This window comes from Zalophus californianus, chromosome 6 (genome assembly GCF_009762305.2).
Source record: "Zalophus californianus isolate mZalCal1 chromosome 6, mZalCal1.pri.v2, whole genome shotgun sequence".
Classification (NCBI taxonomy): Eukaryota; Metazoa; Chordata; class Mammalia; order Carnivora; family Otariidae; genus Zalophus; species Zalophus californianus.
Window position 1 is genome coordinate 114834196 of NC_045600.1, and position 27837 is coordinate 114862032.

A 27837-nucleotide genomic window follows, 5' to 3' on the forward strand; every position below is an offset into this window, starting at 1 on the left:
TCATAAAATGATGCACCACTGAACTTAAATCCACTTAATCTATTTGAAAAACAGCATTTTGAATTTCAAATCTTTGAATTCAAGCCTCCTATCGGATGATGATCAACTGCTAACTAACAGGATAGTGTCCTTGATATAAAAATGGTTGCTGTACCACTGGCTAAGCATTTTCTACTTTTTAAATACAAGGATCCAATTACACCAATTCATCGTTAGTCTTCCACCCAGTCCCCTTAGAGCAGCAATATTCATTTGTAGGGTAGCACTCTAAGATAGGATGCAAATAGAGATCAATTCCAATTCTATGCACCAGGATTATTTTATTACATGACAGACATTAAGCTACACACAAAAATTGAGTTGTAATTTCTAGTGTGCTAAGGTTTTACTTATCTAAAAAAACATTAAGCTTTTTGCAGAAATGAATACAACTCTAGAAACAGTGACACAGGCATAAAAGGTAAAGATTGTAAACAATACATGTACTCTGCTCCTTACCAATGATAGTGCTAAACAAATCAGAGAAGACACATAATTAGTAATGGCTGAAAGCTAGAAAGACATACTTGGCCCAAGTCTTTCTTGGTACAATAAATGAATCTGTACACTACCCTCAGTATCATGTATTGCTAGAGAAAGATTTTAATTAAACGCCAGGGAGAAGAAATCTGCCAATTAGAATTTTGCAAGTAGTTTGTTTTGCTAGGAAATAAACGGCTAGCAGCTGACATTGTCTTTCTGGCAAAATAAAGCTGCTCTTTCCCCTTTTTTGAAATAAACATAAAAACCATTATGTTTATTTAATACACTCCCTAAATTGGCAATTAGCTTGGAAAGACTGTTTTTACATATGGCAGAGTTCCCTGTACTTAAATCTCCCCACCCCCTCAATAACCATAGTGTACCATATTTGTATGTTGCTATAGTACTATAAAAAGAAATTCAGTATTTCTCTAATATATTATTTCACTAGCTCTAAAGTCAGTGATCTACATTTAAAAATCAGAAGAAAAAGCCGGCAGTAGCAACCAGAAGATTGTGAAATTCAGAAACTTATTCAGTCATACTCAAGAGCAGACATTTTAAAACTCCTATGAGCCCTAATTTCATTGATATGAAAATAGCTATGAATGTTTGGTAAATCTGCAAATATCAATAAATAGATGAAACTCGAAAAATTATTTCACCAAGAGAGAATTAACAATTTTGCTAAAGGTAGAATAATGATGATGTTGATGGTGATGTCAGAAACTTGGCTTTTCAAAAGCATTCAAAATCCTCATTCTTGTTCTGTGCCCCTTCCCCACCATGGCCCTGAATCTGCTTATATGCACAATAAACATTTGGCATGTTTTTTTAATTTATGGGAGAATTCTAAGTATGGTATCTAGATCTTAGAAATAAAGAATACCTCATTTACTATACATTAAGAAATATGATAAATCCCTAAAACTGTTCCTTTTGAAATGATATTTATCTGGTCTAAAATTGGTAGTGAACAGGCATTTTTTAAATGGGTTTTTTCATGCTAGTGGCTTGAAAACTGCTTCAAATTGTTGGACTTAAGTCATTTTCTACCAAACATACAATGAAACACTTCATTTTACTGAAATTAGCTTAAAAACAATTAATATTTTAATTAAAAACTAAGTCTAAGATGAAGAGGGTAAACATAAGCTCTTACGAAAATGTAGAATATTTTGTAATATCAAATTATAATAGCTGTGTACAGCTTATGAAACATATATGAAGATATTAATATTACAAACTGTGGTCATTTTTGCCTTGTTGTGATTAAAAGCCATGTCATATACTTATTGTGGTTTCATTTCAACATACTTATATGACCAAAACAGCTAATAATCTTTACATGAACAATACTGTCAACCTCAGGAGTAAGCAAATGCAATTAGACCGCCTTTCCTTTTTAGTGCCCTAAGAATTAAAAGAAAAAAAAATGAAGTTCTAGAAAAGAAGACAAATTACTTTGCCAAGATTGCCACTGAGAACACTCTGCCTCTAGTTTTTAAGAGCTCCAATCTAAGAAATGTGGGCAGGTGTATTCTCTTTGGGGGCTTAAATAAAATTTGCCCACAACTGACAGTTCAGCTTAGCACATAAACTGTACATCACTGAGAAGCCTGACTTATCAAAAATGGTCTCCAGGCATTACAACGATTATGTGCTGCCTTTCTCAGAGAGAAATTCTGAAGAACAAAGGAGAGGAAACCAATAACCCTTTCATGCTTCCAGGGTACAGGCACACATATGAAATGGTTCCTGACCTATAATTTACCTAAGGTGTCATGCTATCTTTTCTCATTTACCATATATTTACTAAACATATAACATGGGCATTTAATTAAGATACCAGAACTACAACAGGGAGGAAAACAGTCTCTGTTGTCATGAAAGTTATGGTTTGAGGTGAAAGACATCAAGCAAATATACCAATAAACAAAATTTAAAATAAAAAAATTCTATGGAGGAAAACAGAATGCTATAGAATAACGGTGGAAGTCATTTAGACAAGGCACCTCTCTAAAGAAGTGAGCTGAATGTTAAATAGATACATTCCATGCTGAATAGAGGTGAGAAAGAACTTGGTGCTTTGGAGGAAGTAAGAGAAGGCTAGAGTGGGCTGTAGAAAATGATCAGGAGAGGAGGGCAATAAAGAGATAAGCAAGAACTAAAACCTGCAGAGAACGTGGGGCTATGTTAAAGGTTTGGGCTTTCTCCAAAGTGCAAGAGCAAACCTGTGAAGAATTTTAAGAAAAGGCATGATATATTTCTGCTTTTTAAGGGATCATTCTAACTTCTGTGTGAAGAATGGACTGACAATAAGAATGGATCTAGAAGGACCAGTTGAAGCTACTGCAATAGTCCACCACAGCAAGATGGTGGCTTGAAATAGTATACTGGGAGTGGAGACAGAGCATAGAGGGCGAATTCAAGATCTATTTAGGAAGCAGAATTGATAGAATCTAGTAGTGGTCTGGATGTATGTGTGTGTGTGTGCGCTCATTTTATGTATTTGAGAGAGACAGTGAGAGAGAGCAGGAGCAGAGAGAAGAGGGAGAAGCAGGCTCCCTGCTGAGCAGGAAGCCGGATGTGGGGCTGGATGCCAGGACCCCAGGATCATGACCTGAGCCAAAGGCAGATGCTTAACCAACTGAGCCACCCAGGTGCCCCTTGGTAATGAGAGGTCTTAAGAATGATCCAAGATGTCTAATTAGGAAGTTAGTAAATATTTATGGAGATAAGGTTTACAGAGATCAGGAAGATCAAAGATGTAGAAATAGGGAAAGAGCCAAGAGCTTAAGACTGAATATGTTCATTGTAAGATGCCTTCGAGATAAATACCACATTGGAAGCTGAATACCAGACCCTAGAGCTCAGAAGTCTGGGCTGGTGATACGACTTTAGGAATTTTCAGCACATATGATGGTTGGTATTTTAAGTCAAGAATGTAAGATATCCTGGGGAGAGATGGTAGAGTATGAAAGAGGATTGAGTCCTGAGGAATTGAACAATTAGAAGATGAACAGAGGAGTTTGCAAAGGTGTCTGAGAAGACATGAACACAGGCAGCTAGAGAACCAGGAGTGAATGGTGTCAGAGTATTTGAAGAAAAAAAGATAAACCCAAATGTTGCTGAGAGATTAAAATGAGAATGTGAAAGATGTCTGTGTTTTGATAACACAGAAGTTATGAGCAAAGACTCTTCTGATGGACTGGTAGTTGTAGATAAGCATACCATCTATGTGGTTTGTACGGGGGGGGGGATGACTAGAAAAAAACATAGCCTTTAAAGTCATTTGGAGCAGGTTAAGTAAACTAAGTTAGAAAAAATTATACAAATTATAAGTGCATAGCTTGTGAAAAGTATGACTTTCACCTACCCTGTAACCCCTCCCATTCACTAGCCCCATAAAAGTAACTAGTGTGACTTCTAACACCATAAATTTGTTTTGCTTGTTTTCAAACTTTATCCATACACTACATACTCATTTGTGTCTGGTTTCTTTTGCTCAGTATTATGCTTGATGATCATCCCATGTTGTTACAAGAAGAATTTATTCACCCTTTCTACTTTGATGGATGGTAAGGCTATTAATAATGCTACTATGAATACTCTTGTTCATTTTTGACTTTTGGTGAATGTATGTATAGATTTCTGCTGGCTGTACACCCCAGAATAGCTAGGTCAGAGGATATATGCATGTTCACTTTTAGAATATACAGCCAAACTGATTTCCAAAATAGTTTTAACGATTTACATACACAGCTACCAGTAGCATGTAAGTTTCAGTTGTTCCACATCAAGGTACTTGATATTGCAATCTTTTAAAATTTTAACCGTTTCTTAGGGTATGTAGTGGTATTTCATTGTGGTTTTGATTTGAATTTATTCAATGATTAACAATTATTGGCTGCATGTTGGTTTTTGGATAGTTTCTTTTGTGGAGCACCCATTCAAGTATTTTGTCCTTTTAGAAATTTGGTTTTTTTCTCTGATTTTTAGAAGTTCCACAAGTCCTTTATTGGATACATGGAATACAAAAATATATACTCTCACTCTGTGACTTGTTTGTCCACTCTTATAATAGTTATGTCTTCTGACGAATGTAAGTTCTTAATTTTAATAAGGTTCAATTTAGCAATCTTCTCCTTCCTTTTTGGATCCTCACCTATTCCAAGATTGTTAAGATATTTTCAGCTTTTCCCTAAAGTTTTATCTTTAACATTTAGATCTATGAACCAACTGGAATTGATTCTTGTTGTGAGGTAGGAATGAAGATTAATTTTTTTTCCTCCCCACATGACCCAGTACTATTTATTGAAAAATCCATTCTTTCCCTACTGTGCTGCAGTGCCTTTGCTGTCATAAAATTAAGTAATTACATATATGTTAGACTGTTTCTGGACTCTTTATTCTGTTCCATAGATCCACTTATCTATTCTTATGTGAAATATGACACTGTCTAGTTACTATAGCTTTATAGCAAACCCTGTTATCTGGTAATGAAAATCCTCCAGCTTTGTTCTTAAAATTGTCTTTACTCTTAGCCCTTTTCATGTCCATGTGGATTTCAAAACCAATTTGTCACTCCCTTTTTCTACTCTATATATATAAGCCATCTGGCATTTTATTAGGATTCTATTTAATCTATAGACCAATTTGGGAAGGAGTCAATTTCACAGTACTGAATTCCCCAATCTGACTACAGATTATTAGCTCTTAATTTCTGTCAAAGTTTTCTGTCAAAAGGTCTTGCAAGACTTACGTTTGATTTTTCTTGGATTTTATTGTAAATGGTATTGTTTTTATAAATTTAATTTTCTAACTTGTTGCTTGTATATGAATTAATTTTGTATTTTGACTTTGCATCAAGTAGTCTTGCTAAATTCATTTATTAATTCTAATAATTTGTAGATTCTTTTAGACTTTTTACATTCCCAAGTAATACATTTAGGTTCATGAAAGAAAATGGCCTGTAAATATTTTCTCTCAAAATGTGATGGTCAGGTCTTCAGCATCAAGGCTTTGCTGATTGCAGAAAACAAGTTGTATTCTATGGAAGAGTATGAATAAGATTGGGGTTATTACTTCTTTAAACATTTATAAGAATTCACCAGTGGGGCACCTGGGTGGCTCCAGTCGGTTAAGCGTCTGCCTTTGGCTCAGGTCATGATCCCAGGGTCCTGGGATCGAGCCTCATGTCGGGTTCCCTGCTCAGCAAGGAAGTCTGTTTCTCCCTCTGCCTGTCCTCCTGTTCCTGTTTTCTCTAATAAATAAATAAAATCTTAAAAAAAAATTCACCAGTGAATCATCTAGGTACGGCTTTCTTTGTAAATAAAATTTAAATAATGGATTCAATGTCTTTAACGGGTAAAAGCAATATTCAGATATTCTATTTCTCCATGTGCCAATTTTGGTAAAGTATGTTTACCATTCCACCTGAAATTTAAAATTTGCTTGCATAAAGTTGTTCATAATATCTTACCATTTTAACATCTGTAGAATATGCACAGAAATGTCTTCTTTCCATTGCTAATACTGTGTTTTCTTTTTTTTTTTAAATAATTTATTTATTTATTTGAGAGATAGCACACAAAGGGAGAGGGAGAAGCAGGCTCCCAGCTGAGCAGGGAGCCTGACTTGGGGCTCAATCCCAGGACCCTGAGATCATGACCTGAGCCAAAGGCAGATGTTTAACTGACTGAGCCACCCAGGCACCCCTCTCTTTTTTTCTTGATCAGTATTGCGAGAAGTCTATGCATCTGGTTTCTTCAAAGAATAAACTTCTGGCTTTGTTGATATTTCCTATTGCTCATTTGTTTTCTATTTCATTAATTTCTACTTTTTATAATTTCCTTTTTTCTACTTAGTTTTAATTTGCTGTTCTTTTCCTAATTTCTTGAGATTTTAAATCACTGATTTTTGACTTTTTTCTAATATATGTATTTATAGCTATAAATTTCCCATCAAATATAGCTTTAGCAGATTCACATATATTTTGATATACTGTATTTTCATTATCATTCTGTTGCAAATGTGTTCTAATTCCATAGTGCTTTCTTTTTGATCCAATGGGTTATTTGGAAATGTATTTTGGGGGGAGTTTGCTACCTACGCTTTTATAATCCATTTCTTACTTTGTTTTTTTAAAGATTTTATTTATTTGTTTGACAGAGAGAGAGACAGGAGAGAGGGAACACAAGCAGGGAGAGTGGGAGAGGGAGAAATAGGCTCCCCACTGAGCAGGGATCCCGATGTGGGGCTCGATCCCAGGACCCTGGGATCACGACCTGAGCCAAAGGCAGACGCCTAATGACTGAGACACCGAGGTGCCCCCCATTTCTTAATTCTATTGTGGTTGGATAACATATTCTGGATTAAATTTGTTGAGACTCTCTATGGCCCATCATATGATCTATTTTCATAAAAGATCTGTGTGAACTTGAAAAAACATTTTTGAAGCTGTACTACTAGATACATACAAACTTACAGTTCTTACGCTTTCCTGATTGACCTTTTTGGGATGTCTGGCTGACTCAGTTGGTGGAACATGGGACTCTTGATCTTGGCGTTCTGGGTTTGAGTCCCACGTTGGGGGTAGATTACTTAAAAAAAAAAATCTTAAAAAAAAAAGAATGACCCCTTTTTAATTATGAAATAGTCTTTCTTATTTCTAGTTATTCTTCTTGTATTCAAGTCTACTGTGTGTTGCTATTTATATTATATATATTTTTTGTTTAGTGTTTGTATGATATTTTCCATTCTTTTACTTCCAATCTTTCTGGGTCTCTACATTTCTGGTGTGTCTTTCGTAAGCAGTATGTAGTTGGATTAAAAACAAATCAATCTGGAACACCTGGGTGGCTGTCGTTAAGCATCTGCCTTCGGCTCAGGTCATGATCCCAGGGCCCTGGGATCGAGCCCCGCATCAGCTCCCCGCTCTGCAGGAAGCCTACTTCTCCTTCTCTCTCACCCTGCTTGTGTTCCCTCTTTTGCTGTGTCTCTGTCAAATAAATAAATTCTTAAAAAAAAAAATCAATCTGACATTTACTGTTTTGTTTTTTAATAAAATTTGGTTTCTACCTATTATGTTATTGTTTCTGTCTCATCTGTTATATGACCTTTTCTTTCCTTCTTTTGGATTAATCTAGTAATTTTTCTCCTAGCTATACATTCATTTACTGTTCTTTGATTGGTTATACAAGAGATTATAATATGAATCATTGACTTATTTTAGTCTAATAAAACATTAGGCATTCTACTTCCCAGACAATGCTAGGACCTTAGTATTTTCCATTTACACTGATCCTACCTTTTGTATTGTAATTATCATACGTTTTAATTTTATATATATTTAATATCCCAAGTCATTTTTATTATTTTTATATAGTCAATGTTAATGTAGCTGTATCTACGTATTTATCCTTTCTGTTGCTCTTCATTTCTTTTTTGAACTTTCAAGTTCCATCTAGGATCATTTTTCTTCTGCTTGAAAAATTACCTTTAGGTTTTTTTTTTTTTAGTGAGGGTCTGCAAGCAATTAAGTTGTTTTAGTTATTTTTCTGGTAATCTCTTTAGATCTCATGTACTTCAGAACATTTTCATTGGGAATAGGATTTTAGATTGAGTTATTTTCTTTAAGCACTTTAAAGATTGCATTCCAGTTTTTCTGACCTCCATCATTTCTGTTGAGAAGTCATATGTGTCTTATCATTGTTCCTTTGAATATGAAGGGTCTTTAATTCTATGGCTACGTTCAGCAGTTTTACTACAAAGTGTCTAAGTTTGGTCCTCCTTGCGTTTACTTTTTTTTTTTTTTTTTCCTCCTTGCATTTATTCTGCTTGGGGTTTATTGTACTTTTGAAATCCATGGCTTGATGTCTTTTATCAGTTTTGGAAAATTCTTAGTCATTATGTCAAAAGTTTAGCTAAGGTACTCCATGGTATTGCTGCCTTGGGTGTCCATTTTGTTTGGCCAAGCGGCCTGGGGGATGAGGGGGGGTGCTTAAACTGACATTTGCCCCTCAAGAAAGCACATGCCTTAGCCAACAGCCTGCAGAGTCACACATAAATTTAAGTTCCTGATGTGATTTACCCAACAGCTCCTGTGATAACAGTCTCCCCTATCTTCCAGGGCCTTCCCCTTGTGCACCCCCTAGGTAAGATCCCCTTGGAGCTTACCAAATTCTGTTCTTTTGGTTTCAATTGACCAGTCAAGCCTTAGCCTGGGAACTCCAAAGCACTTCGCCTGTGGAACCTCATAAAGGCATATGCCCTGGTCCTGTGACTCTCTGTATCTGCAACCTGCCTTGATTTTCCTGTGTGGTCCCTCAAGGTGTACCATGTACCTCCTCTAGAACCTGTGAGAAATAAATTTTTCTATTTTAATTCCCTTATGATTTTGTTGAACTGTGCTTCACCACTTGACACCCCAGAGCTCTACTTACCAAAGGTTAATTTAACAATTAATCACAGCACATTATCTTTTTAAACATTGCTTCTCCTAATTTTCTCTCTCCTTTTCTGGGACTCCAATTACAAGTGTATTAGACTTTTTCATTATATTTCTCAATATTTTCATATTACTGCTGTAACAAATTACCATAAAACTATTGGCCTAGAGGGGCACTTGGGTGGCTCAGTTGTTGAGTGTCTGCCTTTGGCTCAGGTCATGATCCCAGGGTCCTGGGATCGAGCCCCGCATTGGGCTTCCTGCTTGGGGGGAAGCCTGCTTCTCCCTCTCCCACTCCCCCTGCTTGTGTTCCCTCTCTCACTGTGTCTCTCACTGTCAAATAAATAAAATCTTAACCCCCCCCCCCAAAAAAAACTATTGGCTTAGAGTTATACAAATTTATTTTCTTACAGTCTGGATATTAGAAGTCTAAAATGGTTCCAAAGGGCTGGATTCGTCTGGAGACTCTAGGGGAGAATCCATTTCCTTGCCTTTTCCAGCTTCTGGGTGCTGCCTCCATTCCCTGGTTTATGGCCCCTTCCTCCATCTTCAAAGGCAAGAATGCAGTGTCTTCTCTTCTCTCTGACTTGTTTCTGTGTATCTATATGTGATCTTTCTGCCTCCCACTTAAGACCCTTCTGATTACACAGGACACATCTGGATAATCCAGGATAATCTTACCTCAAGATTCCTAATTTAGCCGTATCTGCAAAGTTCTTTTTTGCTATGTAGGGTAACATATGTACAGGTTCTGGGGATTAGGATACGGATATCTTTCAGGGACCATTATTCAGCCTTCCACATTATCTTATACATTTTCTTATATTTTCATACTTTTTCTTCTCCATGCTTCAGTCTGATATTTTCCAAGGCTCTATCTTCCAATTCACCTCTTCTGTTTTGTTAAATCCCATTAAAGGTTCTTAGTTTCAATCATTGTATTTTTTGGTTTCTATAACTTCCAAATGATTTTTAAAATAAATTCTACTTCTCTAGTGACATTTTCCATTTTAGCATCTATTTCTTTAAATATATTAGTCACTGTCTGTGTCTGATAACTCCAATATCTGTATTATTTCAGCTGTTCCCATTGTCTGAATTTTCTCTTAATCCTATTATTTTCATATGCCCGGTAATTTTTGCTAACAAGGTAGATGAAAAATTGTAGAAGCTTTGGATGATATTACTTCAGAGAGAAATCACCCTCCCCTCTGGAATGCAGCAACAGACAGATCATTTTATTTTATTTATTTTTAAATATTTTATTTATTTGACAGGGACAGACAGACAGCGAGAGAGAGATCAAGCGCACAAGTAGGGGGAGCAGCAGGTAGAGAGAGAGGGAGAAGCAGGCTTCCCATCAAGCAGGGAGCCCGATGTGGGACTTGGTCCCAGGATCCTGGGATCATGGCCTGAGCTGAAAGTAGATGCTTCACTGACTGAGCCACCCAGGCGCCCCCAGATCATCTTATTTTAATCAGAAACTGAGCTGATTTGAGGTTAGGTGGCAATTTTCTAAGGCTCTCTCTCTACCTCTAGTTTGCCTCCACTTAAAGGGTGTAGTCCTTTAACAGGAAATCCTACTTGAGAGTCTGGGATGTTTATAGGTCCTTTCCTCCTTGGAGGGACCTGATTTTTAACTTTTGCTTCTTAACATCATGAGATGGACAAAAATTTCACTGTTTTTCAGGGGTTTTCTGCTTAGCTTCTTAGCCTTTGACTCTGTGTAGCAAATACCCTAAGGGAAAAATAAATTAAAAAAATCATTTCTTGGTGCCTAACCTTTGCTCCTAGGATTTTGGCTCCTCAGTCCTGGCCACCTGGGGATCTCTAAACTCCAATTTTTGTGTACCAGCCCTAAACTGGCTCCTCTGCTTCTAGCAGAAGTCCTCTGCTAAGTTTCATAATTTCTTCTCTTGCACCATGAATTAAGCAAATTCCTAGAGGGGAAAAGAGAAGCATAGAACATAAGCCCACTTCTTTGAAGTTGCCTGTGCTCCATAATTTTGGTTTCTTAAGTCCTGGCTACCTCAGTAGGTCTCTGATGCCACTATTCTTTTCTTTTTTTGGTATGTTATCTGCCTTTTCATGTTGTTCTCAGCAAAAGCATTAGTCTGCAGCAACTTAGTCCTTCAGAGCCAGAAGTGGAAGTCACAGCAGAGTTCTCAGTCAAAACTCTACTGCTTATTAGCTGTATGACTTTGGCAAATTACCTAACCTAGATATTTAAAGATTCTGAGTTTCTGAGTTTCAATTTTCTTCTATGTAAAATGAATACTATCTTATAAAGTTATGAGGATGTGAAGATTAAATGAAATACGTTTGTAAAACATCTAGTAACAAAGAGGGCTTACTATGTGGCAGGCACTTTATGTGGATTTAATGATTTAATGGAGATATAGTTATTAACTCCCATTTCCTTTCCAAGGTCACATAGTAGTAAGTGATGGAGCCAGGATTTGACTCTAGAGCACTTTTCTTACTAACTACTCAATACTACTTCAATAATATTGCTTTTGTATCATGTCTAATACCAGTTAAATGCTCAATAAATGTCAGTTATTATTATACAGGAAATACAAATGCTTTAGAAATATACACTAATCACATCAGTTTTCCTCTTCTATTTATTTTTTCCTTTTCATTTTTGAAAAAAATTCTTAAAACATCTTCCTATGTATTTTAAAAGAAACTATTGTGAAAAATGTCTAATAGCTTACTGAATGGGGAGGTAATAATTTGCTTAACCATTACTTTATTGTTGGGTATTTGGAAGGTTTCCATTTTTTGTTTTTTTTTAGACAGTACAGATATCAGTACTATTAACATTTTGTGCCTTTAACTACTTTCTTCATTTGAAGTATTTTCTCAGAATAAAATCCTATCAATGAATTACTGGCTCAAGACTATGAACACTTTATTATTGCTGATATAACAGCTATATTGTTACATTGTTCCCCCAAAGAGTTGTAGTAATTGTGATACCATCAGCAACAAAAATGAAAGGTTTGTGTCAAGAGAATAGGTATTAAAGCTATGGAGTACAGGAATGAAAGAAATGTGGAGATGGGAAAGAGAAGAAAGATATACATTCTGAGGCTAAGAAAGAAAAAAGTGGAGTATCTGGATACTCAATTCTTGTGAAGGAGGGGTATTAGCTTCACTTAAAGGAGCACGGATGGAAAAAGGACTGGGCTGTGTTGAAAATTCAAATGCTTCAATATAAATATACATACATGCACATCATAACCTTTTATAAATAATGTTTCTATGATAAGTTTTCAAAAGATATGTTTCCCACCCTCATCAGTGCAATGTTGGATACAGAGAAATATTATTTAGGTGTAATGTACAGAGAGATTACCTGATACACCAGGGTTTAACTTAATCTTCAGTATCACTTATTCTAACTTAACATTCTAACATTTAGTAATCTGGTGTGTGGATCTCTATTATTGTTGTTTGAAGATACACAGAGAAATAATCTCTCTTGAGGATAACAAATTATAAAAACATTATACATAAAAATTACAAAATAACCACATGTGTTATTGTTTTCTTTTAGTTAATTTAGTAAAGCGTACTGGGAAGCAGGAGGCCTATGTTCAAGCACCCACTGTGTCATCTGCTTGGTGCATAATTTTGGGCCTTAACTGCCTTACCTATATATTGGGATTATATTTTATCTGACTAAAAACCAGTATTGGAACATGGCATCTCTTGTTTAATATTCCTAATCTTAAATATGTTTAGTGAGTATACTTGAATAAAAGTGAAAGAATCTTTTTGCTAATGCCTACCATGATTTGATTATCTCTTTTCAATTTTAATACCTTATTAACCTTATTACCAGGTTAGATTTGAAGTTATTATTTTAAAAGCTACCTTATGGGACTCTCTTAGGACCATTTGTCTGCTCCTACCATCAGATGAATCTCAATGTATATACTCAAAGGCAGTTGCTTTTCTACCACTGCCTTCCTCTTTTCTCTTGCTCCCATTGTAGATTTTGGGACAGTATGTACCTGCTCATTAGGGAGAAACAGAAAGGGCCCTGAAATTATGGGCTTTTAAAGAGAGACCCTCCTCTCTTTGTTTTTGCACTGTAGGCTCCCCAAGCAAAAAAAAAAATGAAGCAAACAAAAAACTGCTAACTGCTTCATTGTGTGCACAGGTAAGTGCCTGACTATCCAAGTTCCATTTCAGATTTTTCTTCCAGTTTCTGTTAGCTCCTAGAAAATTTTAGTAGTGATACCGAGGAATCATGGAGTATGAGAATAACTTGCCTGTGAGGCATTCAAATCCTGTCTCTATCACTTACTGATTAAGTGATTTTGGGCAAGTGACCTAAGCTCTCTAAGTCTCAATTTTTTCATACGTAAAATGAAGTTAGTAGATACTTAGAACACCAAATTTTAGAATTAAGTTAGTCAAATGGTATTTGGAATTATGACTATCTGTGGTTTGAATGTGAATATCATTTAGAAAATAAGGAGCGCCATTGAATAAAGTAGTTTTTAAGCTGATTCAAATTAGAGGCTGGTTTGATTTCTAGGGTCCTAAGAAATCGGTATCTTTTAAAGAATCCATTCTAGATGGGGAGCAAATATAAAGGCTTTGAATTCTTTCATGCTCCAATAGATGTCAATTCCAAGGTATAGAAAATGGTATATTAAAAGAAACAGCCAAAATGAAGAATAATTTTTTATCTATTTATAATAGCCAAAAACTTGCTGGTGAAATTATGGGGAAAACAACACACTCGTACATTGCTGGTGGCATCAAAAATTAGTACAACCTTTCAGAAAAATAACATAGTATTGTACTAAGAACTATAAAATGCGCATACTCTTATAATCCCACTCATAAGACTATCCTAAGACATTAATTCAAATAAGGATAATAGCTGGGACATAATGGGTACTCACATATTTCTTCAAATGAATACCTTTATTTGCATTGACCTCTCCAAATCACTGCCCTTGGTTCCTTCTCATTTATGATTTTCTATTTTAATCATCTCAGGATAGTTTTAGAATCAAATTCTTGTGTCTTTGTCTAGTCTCTGTTCTCCAACCTTCTCCATTAACTTCACTGTTGATTGCTATCAGACCCCCTAACCTTCTGATACTTTCAGCCTCTAAACTGTTTACCTTCACAAGGAAACCAAGTTGATGATATACTACATCCTTGACCAAAAAAAAATCTGACGCTTCCTTCAAAATACTAGGCTGTCTTTCTCCTTTGTCAACACCTTTCTAGTCTAACTGCCTGCTTCACTAAGACAAAAGATGGCCAGAAACCTTCATACCCATTCTCACCTGATCCTCACCATATCTCTGGTCTTGTACCTAGCCACTTATATTTCCCTGTTATCACCTCCTTGCTTCCATACTCTTGCTTTCTCCTTCTAGCTCCATCCAAAATCCAATTTCTTCAAGTTTAAGTATCTCCTTTTTTAAAAGATATAATTCACGTACCTCTTTAGTGTACAACTTCAGTGGTTTTTAGTATGTTGGTATACAAGGTATTTTAGTATCAAGACTGTACAACCATCACCATTATCTCATTCCAGAACATTTTCATTACCCCCAGAAGAAACTCCATGCCCATTAGCAGTCACTCCCCATCCCCCATCTCCAACCCCTGGCAACCTCTAATATACTTTCCATCTCTATGGACATCTCATATAAATGGAACCATACATAATGTGGCTTTCTGTGTCTGGCTTCTTTTACTTGAGTGTAATATTTTCAAGGTTTATCCATGTTATAGTATGTATCACTACTTCATTCCTTTTTATTGATGAATAATATTTCTTTGCATGGCTATACTTCACTGTCTATTCATTCATCAACTGATGAACATTTGGATTTGTTTCTATTTTTTCACTCTTCTGAGTAATGCTGTTATGAATGTCTGCATAAACGTTTTTGTGTGAATATATATATTATTTACTTGACAGAAAATGAGAGAGAGCACAAGCAGGGGGAGCAGCAGGCAGAGGGAGAAGCAGGCTCCCCGCTGAGCAGGGAGCCCGATGTGGGGCTCGATCCCAGGACCCTGGGATCATGACCTGAGCAGAAGGCAGATGCTTAACCCAGGTGCCCCTGTATTTTCAGTCTCTTGGGTATGCAAACAATGAATGGAAATGCAAGTTAAATACCTCTTGATACCCAAATCTATTGCTTCTGAGTTCAGACAGCTTGGGTTCTCTTTCTTTCTTTCTTTTTTTTATTCCAAAGATTTTATTTATTTATTTGAGAGAGGGAGAGAGATAGTGAGAGAGAGAGTACAAGTAGGGGGAGCGGCAGGCAGAGGGAGTGGGAGAAGGAGAAGCAGGCTCCTCGCTGAGCAAGGAGCCCGACTTGGGGCTTGATCCTGAGACCCCGGGATCATGACCTGAGCTGAAGGCAGACGCTTAACCTACTGAGTCACCCAGGCGCCCCTGGGTTATCTTTCACAATGCAAACAACTCTATACTGACCTCTCCATCCCACCTTCACTCAAACAGCTGAAGTCTTCAGAATCTACACATGTTAACTGCAACTTACTTCTTTCCAATTAAATTGAGGACAGGGATCAATTCTCATAGTTTTGATCATACAGTAGTTGTTTAATATATGCTTACTAATTCACTGACACCCTGAGATGCCCACAAATGTGAGAATGAGGACTTATTCATTCCTTCATTTGGCAGATATTTGGTTGTACACCGGTCACTGTGCTTAATGTTGGGTACAAATAGTGCACAAAAGTTAGTAAGTTCCATCATACCCCAAGTGCCAATTCAACTCCACAAATACGCACTGAATACTTATGATGTGAATAGCATTGTGTCAGGTATTTCAGCAGACACAGATAAGAATAAGATATAGTCTGCACCCTTTTATGGCAGTACACAAGCTCTACATACAAAAATAATGACAACAAAAGCAAACAGCAGCATCACTGGATGCTAAATGCCATAAGGCAAGTACAAAAGGCTCTGGAGAGTCAATGGTCAGAGCATACATGCTTGAAAGAGTGGAGTGAGAAGGATCAACATCAGAAAATACTTCTTGAAGTTGAAGGTGGTAGGGCCTCCAAGATGATGGCATTTTGATAGATAGGGATTCCTAGGAAAAGAAGTGTTTCAGGCGGAGGATAGCAAGAACAAAGATTGAAAGGCTGGGTACAGTACAGAATTTTTTTCAGAGACCAATCTAGTTAGGAATGTGTAGATGGGTAATGAGTGAAGGCTCCTGGATGTTAGGCTTAGTATTTAAATAGGTTTAGAAGAATCATTTGAAAGTCTTTCTGTAACAATTCAAATTACTTTGGCGATTCCTTAATCTTTTTTTGAAACTTTTCTATTATATACATTTTCTAAAGTGATCATGGATATTAGAGATTTCTCCTTCCAACAGGGATAAAAAATAAAATCTTTTTTTTTTTTTAAAGATTTTATTTATTTGACAGAGAGAGACACAGCGAGAGAGGGAACACAAGCAGGGGGAGTGGGAGAGGGAGAAGCAGGCTTCCTGCTGAGCGGGGAGCCCGATGTGGGGCTCGATCCCAGGACCCCGGGATCATGACCTGAGCTGAAGGCAGACGCTTAACAACTGAGCCACCCAGGCACTCCAAAAATAAAATCTTAATAGTCAAGCAGGCTGATAGGAGAAGGCATAATTTCAGTAATCCTGGCACTGCATCTCCATACTTTTGGGGACATGTAAGGCTTAAAACACACATGTAGGTAAATCCTAATGGCCAAAATAGCAGAAGCAAGACTGGAAATAAAATAATTATATTCATTAAGCTCCTAACACCAGGCACTGTGCCAGGTGATTTACCCAGAATATCCTCGATCCACCAAACAACGCTATTTAGGTTTATAGCAACTGAGGCTCAGAAAGGTCAAATAAATTGCTCACGGTAACTAAGCTAGGAAGCTCAGCTAGTAAAAGGTGGACATCAGTTTTGAAACCAGGCCTCTCTGATCCCCTATTTTCTCTATTGCTTACTTTTATTTGTTTTTACTATATAAAGGAGACCAGAATGGTAAGTTCATGATGCATGCATCGATGAAAAGGACTAAATATTTAACAGAGGGGCTTTAATGGTCTGGAGAAAAATTAGGCTGAAATATTCAAAACTGGTTTTAGAATGGCTTAGAGATCAAGATCAAGAGAGATGAAGTTTAGGGCTGCTTCTTGATCCAGTATGAACAAAGATTATACAACAGATCTTATTTAGGAATACCAAGGGAGCAATATTCTACTCTTCATTTGGAGACTAGAGAGTATGTTCCAAGAGAATAGGGCTGTCTGTACTCACTGATACATCACAAGTCCTTAGAACAGGGTCTATCCCACAGTAAGCACTCAATAAACTCTTCCTGACATAATGAAAAGTCATTAAGGGGTATTCTCATTTGAATACTCTTGAAATAGAGATAAAGAGACAGCAGAGTAGTAAGTTTAAAAACCAAGTTGTTAGGATACTCTCTTTAACACTTAACCCCATGGCAAAAACAAACTACCAAAACAACAAACATACAAAAAAAGCAATAGTTGTAAAACATTAGCATGATTTTACAATGAAAGGTGGAAAAAAGAAATTAAAAGACACTTTTGCATTTTATATAGCACCTAGCACTCTGTGGATAATCAAATTTCAGTGAAATGGAATCCAGAATTTTGACCTATTATTTTAATGTTTTAAACTTTTGTGAGCAGTATATCCAATGACTGTTTTTGGAAAAGAAAATGGCTATCTAATCTGAGTACCCTAAAAGTACCAACAATTTCTTTCTTACAGGTGGCAAGCAATGGAACGAAAATCTCAAAATCATTAACTCAAAGAAGTAGCAGAGTACACTTCCATAAGTCTTTATTTTTCTAATTTTGATACTCTGTTTCTATTAAAACATACAAAGAAAGCTGCAACAAAGAGCACAGAAAGAAAAAAAAGTCTTTGGAAGATAGCGATCCTGTCTAAAAAAACACTTTTAAAGATTTAAAGAGAATAAAAGCAGGTTCCGTGGACTTTTCCCTCTGTTTTTCACAAGCTTTTCTAATATTTCTTCTTTGATGGAACCAATGAATTAACTACCACTTATCACAAAACGTTTTCTTTCAGATATGTGCTGTATATATTACTTTCTTCGGAACAGACAGCTCTTCAAGCTGCTCAAGTCTTTCAGCTGCAGCAATTTTTCTTATTTCTGTTATACTGCAATTCTTCCACGAAATATCATAAAGACCCAATTAAAAAAACTTCTTTGCTCTCCAGTTTCCCAAAGGCAATACTACGTATCTCCATCAATATTTTAACTAAATTTTCTCTATCTTTTTCATTTAGTTCCACAATCTTTGCTTACTTCAATAACTCCTAATACTATAGTTTAATTTGTCAGGGTGATCATATCATATTTTCTTTTATATTACATTAATATGGAAGATAGTGAGCACTTTCTTTCTAATCAATTAATTAATACTTGCTTGAGGCAGTCTACATGTCCCTAACCTTCAATTAATAATAACATAGACATTATCGGGTCTTGCCTTTTCAATTCCTGCAGAAATTTTGTAGTCTTTTTAAAGATAACTCACAGATTTTAGGGTCTTAGATTTTTTTTTTAATGTTCACAGGTTAAAACATATACTTTTTCCTTACTGTAATATTTAGTTTAAAACACATTTTCTAATAAACTCTAAGTGAAATAACTTTTTAAAAGAACTAGAATTAAAACAACCACAAATTCTGAGAATAGATTATATAACAAATCCCAAAGGAAAAAATACACAGGCCTTATTCTTTTAAAAATCCTTTTAAAGACATTACAGTTCACTTGGTATTCTAAAATTACTAAAGTTGAGATTTCATAGGCTCCAGATTGATTCCTTCAGTACCCCCCCACACAGTGATACTTGAAAAGAGAAGCCAAGAAATCTAAATTGTTGAGTGTTTATTACCACTTTACATATTGTTTCTTATAAAACACTGAAAACATAGGAAAAATAAAAAGTTCTGTCTTACTCATCTTTTGTCCTTTGTGAGTCAAATGTCCTGCTTGCTTAAAATCTAGCTGAGCATCGTGATCCTTGCACCATGGTTTGAAAACACAAAGAGCAGATACCAGTTTTTAATCAGTGCTGAAATTAATTAAACTACAAAGGTAAAAATGTACCAATGCACAACTCTCACAAGTGCTACATGAAAGTTACATGTAAGAATTTTTAAGGTTGAGGAAGTTGTTTTCAGGCACAGGGCAAAAGCTGTAGCCTCACATCAACAACAGGTCTAAGAATTTAAGACACTAATCGTACCAGTTAAGGTAACACGAAGTATTTCAGTACTTCAGTACGATACTTCCACTCTTGTAGGGTGAAAATGCCTCATAATTTATGTAAAACATCGAGTCCTATAATAAACCACCTCCTTAAAAGAGTAGCTACAGAGTTCCGGTGGCATGCCAAGACAGAGAACACCACTATACCTCATTCAATCAAGGCTGGACTTGAGTAGGGGAGCAGAGGTGGACAATCCATAATTTCACAAGAAAGTAGGTCTTGTAGAGCTGAGTAATTTTAACAAGGGTCTTCGAATACTTTGATGAATGCATTAAAAAATATTTTTTTGGGGAAGGAAATTTTCCATCTTACACGTGGAAATAAAACTCATAAATTCTGACTGGAGGCTGGTGATTAGCACAACTTTGTGGAATAACCTAACTTTTTCACATAAAACACAATCCTAAAACTTTAAGATACCGTCAATGCAAATATCACCTTTTCCAGCCTTCGCCGGCAATGGAAGTGGGTTGGACACCCCCAAACCATCACCCTACCCCCACAGGAAATGAGTTCTATCTTCCCCCTCCCCCTGGACGGCCTTCCTCCCCTCCCCCAACCGGAAGTGAAGCGCCCCCATTCAGTCGGCCTCAAACCGAGACAAACCAGTAACAACAGCAAAAGAGAGATGATCTTCAAGGGGTGAAGGGCACCTCCACTGTGGCCACCCCGAAGCTCGCCTTGCTTACTGACCTGCTGACGATAGGGGCAGGCAGGGGCCTGGGGCCTAAAGAAAGTCCCTTGCACAGAGGACAATTCCCTGAGCCCCTCTCAATCGCCTTCACTCTTCTCACTCCGTCGTCTCACAGCATGGAAAAAATTCCTCCGCAGTACTTTATTTTGATATCCTTTCTTTCCCTTTACCTAGTCGCTTAACCATATTCCCATAGGTAACTTTTCTTATCGCAGTAACATTTAAAATTGTTCCGTGGGGGAGAAAAATGGAATATTATTCTCCATACCTTCAGAAAAATGAAGGGATTATTTTGTTCAAATGCGGCGAAGGACTACGTGATTACGCAAGGTGAGACTTACTTTCGCGGAGGTTTCTGGGAATTGTAGTTTTTTAAATTTATAAGGCCTGCAGAAAGGAATCGGTAATTACTATACACTGGAGTCCTTGGAAACACATGTTTTGTATTCGAGGGCAGGATGACCAGGGGACTTCGGCACCAAAAGGGCCAACACTCCCTTGCCCTCTTCCTCTGGAACTTAATGGAACCAAAATTTCCCTTCACTTTGGCCCAAGGTCCTGGTCGTACCGCCCTCTTCCTTTGGCCACGCCCTCGTCACCAGTCAGGCGCCCTCATAGGCTCATCCTCTGGAGGTAGGAACGCGAAAGGAGGGGCGTCACGGTGACTCCTCCCGCGGGGTCGGGCTGAGACTGGTGAGAGGGGCCGAAGGCCAGGGCTTGTGCGCGCGCGCGTGCTCGCTCCTCAAGGAGCGCGGCGGCGAATGTGAGCGCGGAGGGGTGGCGCGCTGGGCTGGGAGGAGGCTGGCAGGCTGGTGGGCTGGGCGGGCGGCGGGCGGCGGGCGGCCGGGAGCGCGCGGCAGACTCGGCGGCGGCGAGTAGTTAGTTACTTGTTAGTGTCAGTTGCTCGGTGGCGGCGGCCGCGGTCACCGGAAAGGGGACAGGACGGCCGGCGATGGTGGTCACCACAGCGGCATGTGCGCCTTTCAGGTAACAGGGGCAGGGCTTACCCGCGTCCCCTCGGTTCCCTTCTCCTCCGGCGCCGATTTGTGGGACCACGGTCGTCCTGGCGTGAGGGCGCTGACCTGGGGGAATCCGGGCGGGGCGGCGCGGGGTCGAGTGGCGCCGCCGCAGGGGCCCAGGCGGCCGGTGTGTCCCGCCTGGCGCGGGCTCTGCGGCCACCCCCGAGCCCCGCCGCCCCTGGGGCTCGCCGCGGCCGCCCCCGCCCCCTCCCGCGGCGGCGGCGGCCCCGGTAGGTCGGCGCCCCCCAGAGGAGGGAAAGTTGGGACCTGGCGAAGAGGGACGCCCCCGGGCGCGGCTGGGAGGCTGCTGGGGAAAGTGAAGCCTGTGAAGAGCTGGATGCGGGGAGACTGGGGCAGGAAGGGCTTCTCTCTTCTTGCTAAGTCTACACGGTCATCCCGCTCCAAATCCGGGAGGATCCGGTGCAGGCTCGCCAGCTGCGCCGGGACGAAACCCGGGGGCTCTTTGCCTGCTCACTTGGCCCTGCGGTTTGTGAGCCCGCTAACGTGCGGGTTTGCTGGGTTGTTTGGGAATTTTCGGTGTTTCGGTCGGTCAGTTTGTTTCTCCTCTGCCCTTTGACTCATCCGTTTTTGCTACTTTTCTTACCTCCCGCGTTGGGGACTAGCAGTCTGAATCCCCATCCCTCCCCCTCCCTGCACCATCCGTCTGGAGAATTTGATTTCGTTTTTCGTCCTTTGACAACGTTAAAGACTGCAGAGTGCAACAGGAAGGAGATTTCGCACCTTTAAATGTTACTTTCTTGCAATCCTTTGTTTTGTTTTGTTTTGTTTTCAAGATCCAAGTTTAGGAATTTGAAAGCTGTGGAATGGAGTTATTAGAAGGCTGGCGCTGAGGGGATAGTGACGAGTTAAAAGAAAACTATGATTTCATCTTTATTGGCTTTGCTATAGAAAACCTAATACATTTTTCTTCTGCCTCTGTTAAATGTGGTAAGATTAGACGTTGAATTAAATATTTGGAGACTTACATAAAAGGCTATTTTTAGGTCATTGGATGATGTATGTCAACAGCTTTTCACCTGAATTGGGTTTGCCTCGAGGTGTCTGTTTTGGGGCCTGCGTACTGATTTTTGTTAAGCCACAGCGTCTTTTTTCCCTGATAAATGAAATGATGTAGAAATGTGTGTAGTGGGAGAACCCATATTGCTCTCTGTAGTGTGGAAGTGAAAAACGTGAATTATGCACAGGGGTAAAACTTTCCATGAGCAGTCTTGGATACTTGCTTCATGATGGCTTCTTCTGTAATCTCAGAGCATTTCCAGATAGCTCAATTCGCTGACTACCTTAATTACTTTCTGAAGTGCCTGGCACCACTTCACTTCTCTTTGGTGACTCGTTTAGTAAGCTATAATGGCAGGTATGGTACATTTTTGTGCCTTCAAAGATGGGAGTTATAGCTTCCGCCCAGAGATTAATAGTTAACAATGGAAGCAGAATTCATACCATTCCTAGTGAGTTTTGGCTATGACCAACTCACAAACTATGTGAAAAAACAAACATCTTTCCATAGCTGTCAGAGGGGGAAATATTTTATCATGTCTTTATTTTGGAGACTCTAACTTGATTATATTATGTGGGAAAAATGTCAAATTATTTTCTTTGCAGCTTTGTGATGTGTGGTCCTCCTTTCCATCCTTTATCTCCCACTTAGGGGCTGATATTTATGTTTGGCTGGGTTCCAGGATGGGAAGAAAATACATATTTTTTTAAGATTTTATTTATTTATTTGACAGATACAGTGAGAGAGGGAACACAAGCAGGGGGAGTGGGAGAGGGAGAAGCAGGCCCCCCACTGAGCAGGGAGCCCAATCCCAGGACCCTAGGACCATGACCCGAGCCAAAGGCAGACGCCCAACGACTGAGCCACCCAGGCGCCCCGGGAAGAAAATATTTTGGCAAAAGGAAAAGATAAGATTGCTTTGAACTGTTATGATATTATGAGTGTTCATTTTACCCAGTGATAGTACAGAGACACTTCCTCGCTTAATGTTTGTACCCCATTAACATTCTGTCAGAATTCATTTTTAAGAGTCTGCTCTGAGGCCCATAAAGAAATAATGCCACTTCATAACTGTTTCTGACAATCACATTAAAAAATGTGTTCCTGGAATGCATTATATGTGTACTCATATAAACATTTATCTTTGTACATTTATGGTAATGTAAATATTTAAGTCTGAGAGCTTAAAAACTTTTATTTGCTTATTTGCATACATGTTTTTCAACATCTAGCAGTGCCAACTGTATTTGCCAAATAAGCATCAGCCATAAATTCATGCTTTGGCACATTTCATATAATAACTCTTCTAAATTGCTCCATGGTGAAGCATCATGAGATTAGCATTTGCTTCATGAGAGAGATTTGTTGTTGTTTTTAACTGTAATGATGTGCTGTTTAAGTGGAACAGGTGCTGGGCTCTAGCTGTTTGTATTGAAAACTGCCAAATCATGCTCTTTTGTTGGTTGGGTTGTTTAAGTAATTTAGGAACGAGACTGTGGCCCCTGGCATGCCAAGAGTGAGTTCAAGGTTCCATATCACTGCTGCAAATCCCTATTTTCATTCAAAGAGGCAGGTGTGTGTGATGAGCTTCACTTTCTCATTGCTGTTCTCTCTGTAATTCCTATTCCTCACCACCACCACAGTCCTTTCATTACTAGAGCTTTTTGGAAAGTCTAGGCTCCTTCACTGCTGGTTTGTTTTCCTTGTAGAACTAGAAATTCTAGGAACTTTCAGGGCAGGAATAGATCATATTTATTTGATGAATATTTTGATTGCCTTTTAAATGGTAGGCATGGTAGGCCCTGAGTGTAATGTAAGAATGATGTTCCTTCTTGCAAGCAGTGTACAGGTGAGGAGGAGAAGATAGTTGATAACTGATAATTAACAATGTGATGTGATCTATGACACAGGTATAAGTAGATTCCTATGGGTGGAAGCACCACCTGTCTGAGAATTGGGGTGGGGTAGGTGGGAGTAGTTGACTCAGACTTGGAGTAGTTGGGGAGGGGGAGTCGACTCAGGTAGGTGGGGTAGTTGACTCAGACTTGGGGTCTTGGGGAAGGGGAGTCCTGAAATGCATCCTCGTGGGTTACCTGAGCTAATCTTCAAGAGTAGGACTTAACTAGGTGCAGAAAAAGGCAAAGGACATTTTATTTTATTTTTATTTATTTATTTTTGATAAAAGACCAGTTTATTTTGCTCCTTAACCCATCTGGCCTCCCCCTTCCCTTAACCCTGTCACCTCGATATATGGGAAAGAACATTTTAGACTAGCTCTGTCCTATAAAAATGTAATGTGAGCCACAAATATGCCATATATATGTTTGAATTTTCTAGTAGATGCATTTAAAAAAGTGAAATTCATTTTAATATATTATTTAACCTGATATAGCTAAAATATTTCACCATGTAATCAATATTTTGCAAATATTGAAATATTTGATATTCTTCTTTTTATACTAAGTCTTCAGAGTCTGGTATGTATTTTAAATTTAAAGGCACATCTCAATTTAGACTAGTCAAATTCAAGTAATCAGTAGCCACAGGGGACAGCACAGTTTTCAAACAGGGGCCAGTGAAGTGCTAAGAAGCCAAATCATTGAATGCCTTATCAGCCAAGTTAAGGAGCTTTAACTTTATCCTGAAGGCTGTGAGGATTTAGTGGGGAAAATTGCTGTGATGGAATCAGGTTTGTGTTTTAGACCTACCATGTTGACAGTGAAGTGAATGCTGGATTAGAGAAGGGCAAAACTGGAAGCAAGATCAGTTAAGAAGCAGTTCTTGGTGAGAAAGGATGAGGGATAAAAAGGGGTGGGGTGGATGTATAAGAGATTGAGGAAGTGTTATTATCAACAGTACAGGGTAAATAATCAGATTATGGAGTTGAGGAAGGTTGAAGATTTAGGTTGTGAGCTACTGTATGGGGCAGGCAACTGAAGAGAAGCCATCCATCTGTGCCAGACAGACCAAAGATGAAAAAAGGAAACTGAGAGATTTGTCTCAGAAGCTGAGGAAGGAGAGAGTATTTCAAGGACTAGGAGTGGTCAACACTGTACCTGCCATGGAAAGGCCAAAGAAGATAAGGACTGATTAAGATGTCATTTGTAACTTGAGCTAGTGCAGGTAGCTACATTGTAATGCCTTTAGGGAGTTAATAGTGAATGACAGAAGCTTAGCTAATTCAGAGCTAATACAGTGTTTTCAAAAAAGAACTGAAAAAAAAAAAGAGTATAGGTGGAGGGAGATGCAAGGGATTTAGAGAAGTTTACTCCCTCCCCCTTTTAAATTAAGAGGATTTGGGGCACATTTATATGGGCTTGAAAAGAACCAAAGCTGGGGAGAGATGGGCAGGGAAAGAGGGGGAGAAAGGTGATTGATGAAGCCAAAGATTTGGGAAAAGTTTTCAATTAGCAATAATCGCGCCTTGGATAGAGATTTGGAAGCAGTAGGAGGGGATGGGATCCAAGGCATAGGTAGAGAAATTAACCTTGGGTAGGAGGTGATTTTCCATTCCAGTGAACAGAAAGGAAGGAGGTAAAGTTGGAGATAAAGTTTATAACTGACAGGGGCAGGAAGGAGAATGAGTTGATAACATGTATCGTTTTTGAATACCTGCTAAGAGAGAAGGAGAATGTGATGCAATAGGAGTTCTTAAAAAGAATATGTGAGTTGGGCGCCTGGGTGGCTCAGTTGGTTAAGCGACTGCCTTCGGCTCAGGTCATGATCCTGGAGTCCCGGGATCGAGTCCCGCATCGGGCTCCCTGCTCAGCAGGGAGTCTGCTTCTCCCTGACCCTCTTCCCTCTCGTGCTCTCTATCTCTCATTCTCTCTCTCTCAAATAAATAAATAAAAAAAAAAATCTTAAAAAAAAAAAAAAAGAATATGTGAGTTTATAACAACTTCCAAGGGAATGAGAGAGATAGAGAGAGAGAGAGAGACATGGAGGGAGAGAGGGGCAGACACTGAAAGAGACATGACTAGGAAAATGAAGGATTGTTAAGCAGCATTGAAGGCCCATTTGAGATTGTACACCTTGGATTTGTAGGGGTACCAATTTGCATGGTTGTTTGATTTTTTTTTTCCTCCAGCGTGATCACTCTGTGTATAGCTGAAGAAACTATTTAATACTCCCAGGAGCTCATAAGGTAGGTACTGTTAATCTCCTTGATTATAAGATGAACAGCTGGGTTGCAAAAACTGGTAGTTCAGTTCCAGAACCCAGGCTGTTACCCAGTGCTTTGCAGATGCCTGCTTGGTAGAGATTCCTGAAGGATAAGGAAATTATTGATATTGAGGATTGTGAGTGAATCAAAGAACTTTGGAGTCCAGGCTGGATCACAAACAGGAAGCCTGGAAAGGGTGATTCAGTTAGGAGAAAACAAAGGGCATGAAGGGCTAGATAGATGTTACTGTGAAGCTGAAGAGCTAGTGAGGAGGAAGCAATGATATTAGTTTTTATTTATGGAGTACCTACTATATGCTAGACACTTTACCACCTTATTTCTAACACTAACTCTACAATGTAAGTGTTATTAACTTTATAGTCTTCCCTTTGTCATTCTCCATCAGATGAAGAAACAGGATTAGAGAGGTTAAATAATCTGTCCAGAGACATACACTATCAAGTGATGAAACCATTATCCAAAGTCTATTCTTTTTTCTCCAAATCATATTCTTCTTCTTTTCCTAAAAGAGTTTTTGTTTTTAAGTAAGCTCGAACTCACAACCCCAAGATCAAGAGTCACATGCTCCATCAACTGAGCCAAACAGGAACCCCCAAATCATATTCTTCTTAAGGAGATAAGACAGAAAATGCAGTAGTGATGAAAAGTGGTTGAAAGACACTGGGATATTTAATTTAGGATTTCAGAGGTGTGTCATTCATTTAACAAATGTTTGTTGAGCATTTAGTACACGTGCCAGGCATTATTCTAGGTGCACAGGTTACAATAGCGAACCAAACACAAAAATCCTTGCCCTTATAAATCTTGCATTCTAGAGAGGATGAGACAGACATTAAACAAAATAAGTGAGAGTTATTGTTATATTAGAAGGTAATAAGTTCTGTAGAGAAAAATCAAGCAAGTAAGCAAGCAAGAGGGACAGGAATGTCACAGAGGCTGTGCACCTTTAAAGAGGATGTCTGGGAAGTACTTGGTGAGAAGTGAGCAAAGACTTGAAAGAAGTAAGGGGCATACTAGATAGAAGAAACATTTTGCATTGGCCCTGAAGCAGAGACATGCTTGGCCAGTGTACCTATACTGGACTGAATAGAAGAGAAGGTGGTAAGGTCAGAGAGATAGCTGGGTCCAGATCTCATAGAACCTGTAGGTCATTGTAAGCACTTGGATGTTTACTTTGTGCAATGGAAACTATTACAGGGTTTTGAGCAAAGGAGTGACATGATCGGATTTATGCTTTAAAAACTTCACTCTGACTTCACTTCTAACTTCACTTTAAAAACATGGGTCACTGTGTTGAAAGTAGCCTAAGCAGGTACAGAGTAAAATCAAGAAGACCTGTTGGGAGGCTCTCCTAAAAAATCCAGTTGAGAGATAGTTTTGGACCAGGGAATTGAGAAGTGACTGGATCTGTTAGATTTACAGAAGAGTTGCCCAGATAGTACATAGAGTTTCCTTATACCATGTTACTTAATCTTCCCATTATTGACATTTGTACTAGATAATCCTTTGTTGTGGGGGTTGCCCTGTACAGTAGGATGTTATGCAGCATCCCTGTCCTTTATCCACTAGATGCCAGTACCCTCTCCCCAGTTCTAACAGTCAAAAATGTTTC

General features: G+C 38.6%; 2 protein-coding genes across 19 annotated transcripts in view; one reads left to right on the forward strand and one right to left on the reverse strand.

Annotated features, from left to right (window-relative positions):
• HMG20A (high mobility group 20A) overlaps positions 1 to 21032 on the reverse strand; it is a 77267-nt gene extending 56235 nt beyond the window's left edge. For 2 of the 6 annotated variants that reach the window (XM_027570685.2, XM_027570684.2), the window contains exons 1-2: positions 20005 to 20257; positions 18998 to 19061 (exon numbers count right to left, since the gene is read on the reverse strand). The gene's annotated coding sequence lies outside the window, so the exon portion shown is untranslated. The other 4 variants (XM_027570688.2, XM_027570687.2, XM_027570686.2 and 1 more) reach the window with 4 other exon arrangements.
• Positions 20436 to 27837, forward strand: part of PEAK1 (pseudopodium enriched atypical kinase 1) — a 339625-nt gene continuing 332223 nt past the window's right edge. For 12 of the 13 annotated variants that reach the window (XM_027570660.2, XM_027570657.2, XM_027570667.2 and 9 more), the window contains exon 1: positions 20827 to 20992. The gene's annotated coding sequence lies outside the window, so the exon portion shown is untranslated. Of the gene's footprint in view, positions 20769 to 20826; positions 20993 to 27837 lie in introns of those variants that run through there. The other variant, XM_027570662.2, reaches the window with a different exon arrangement.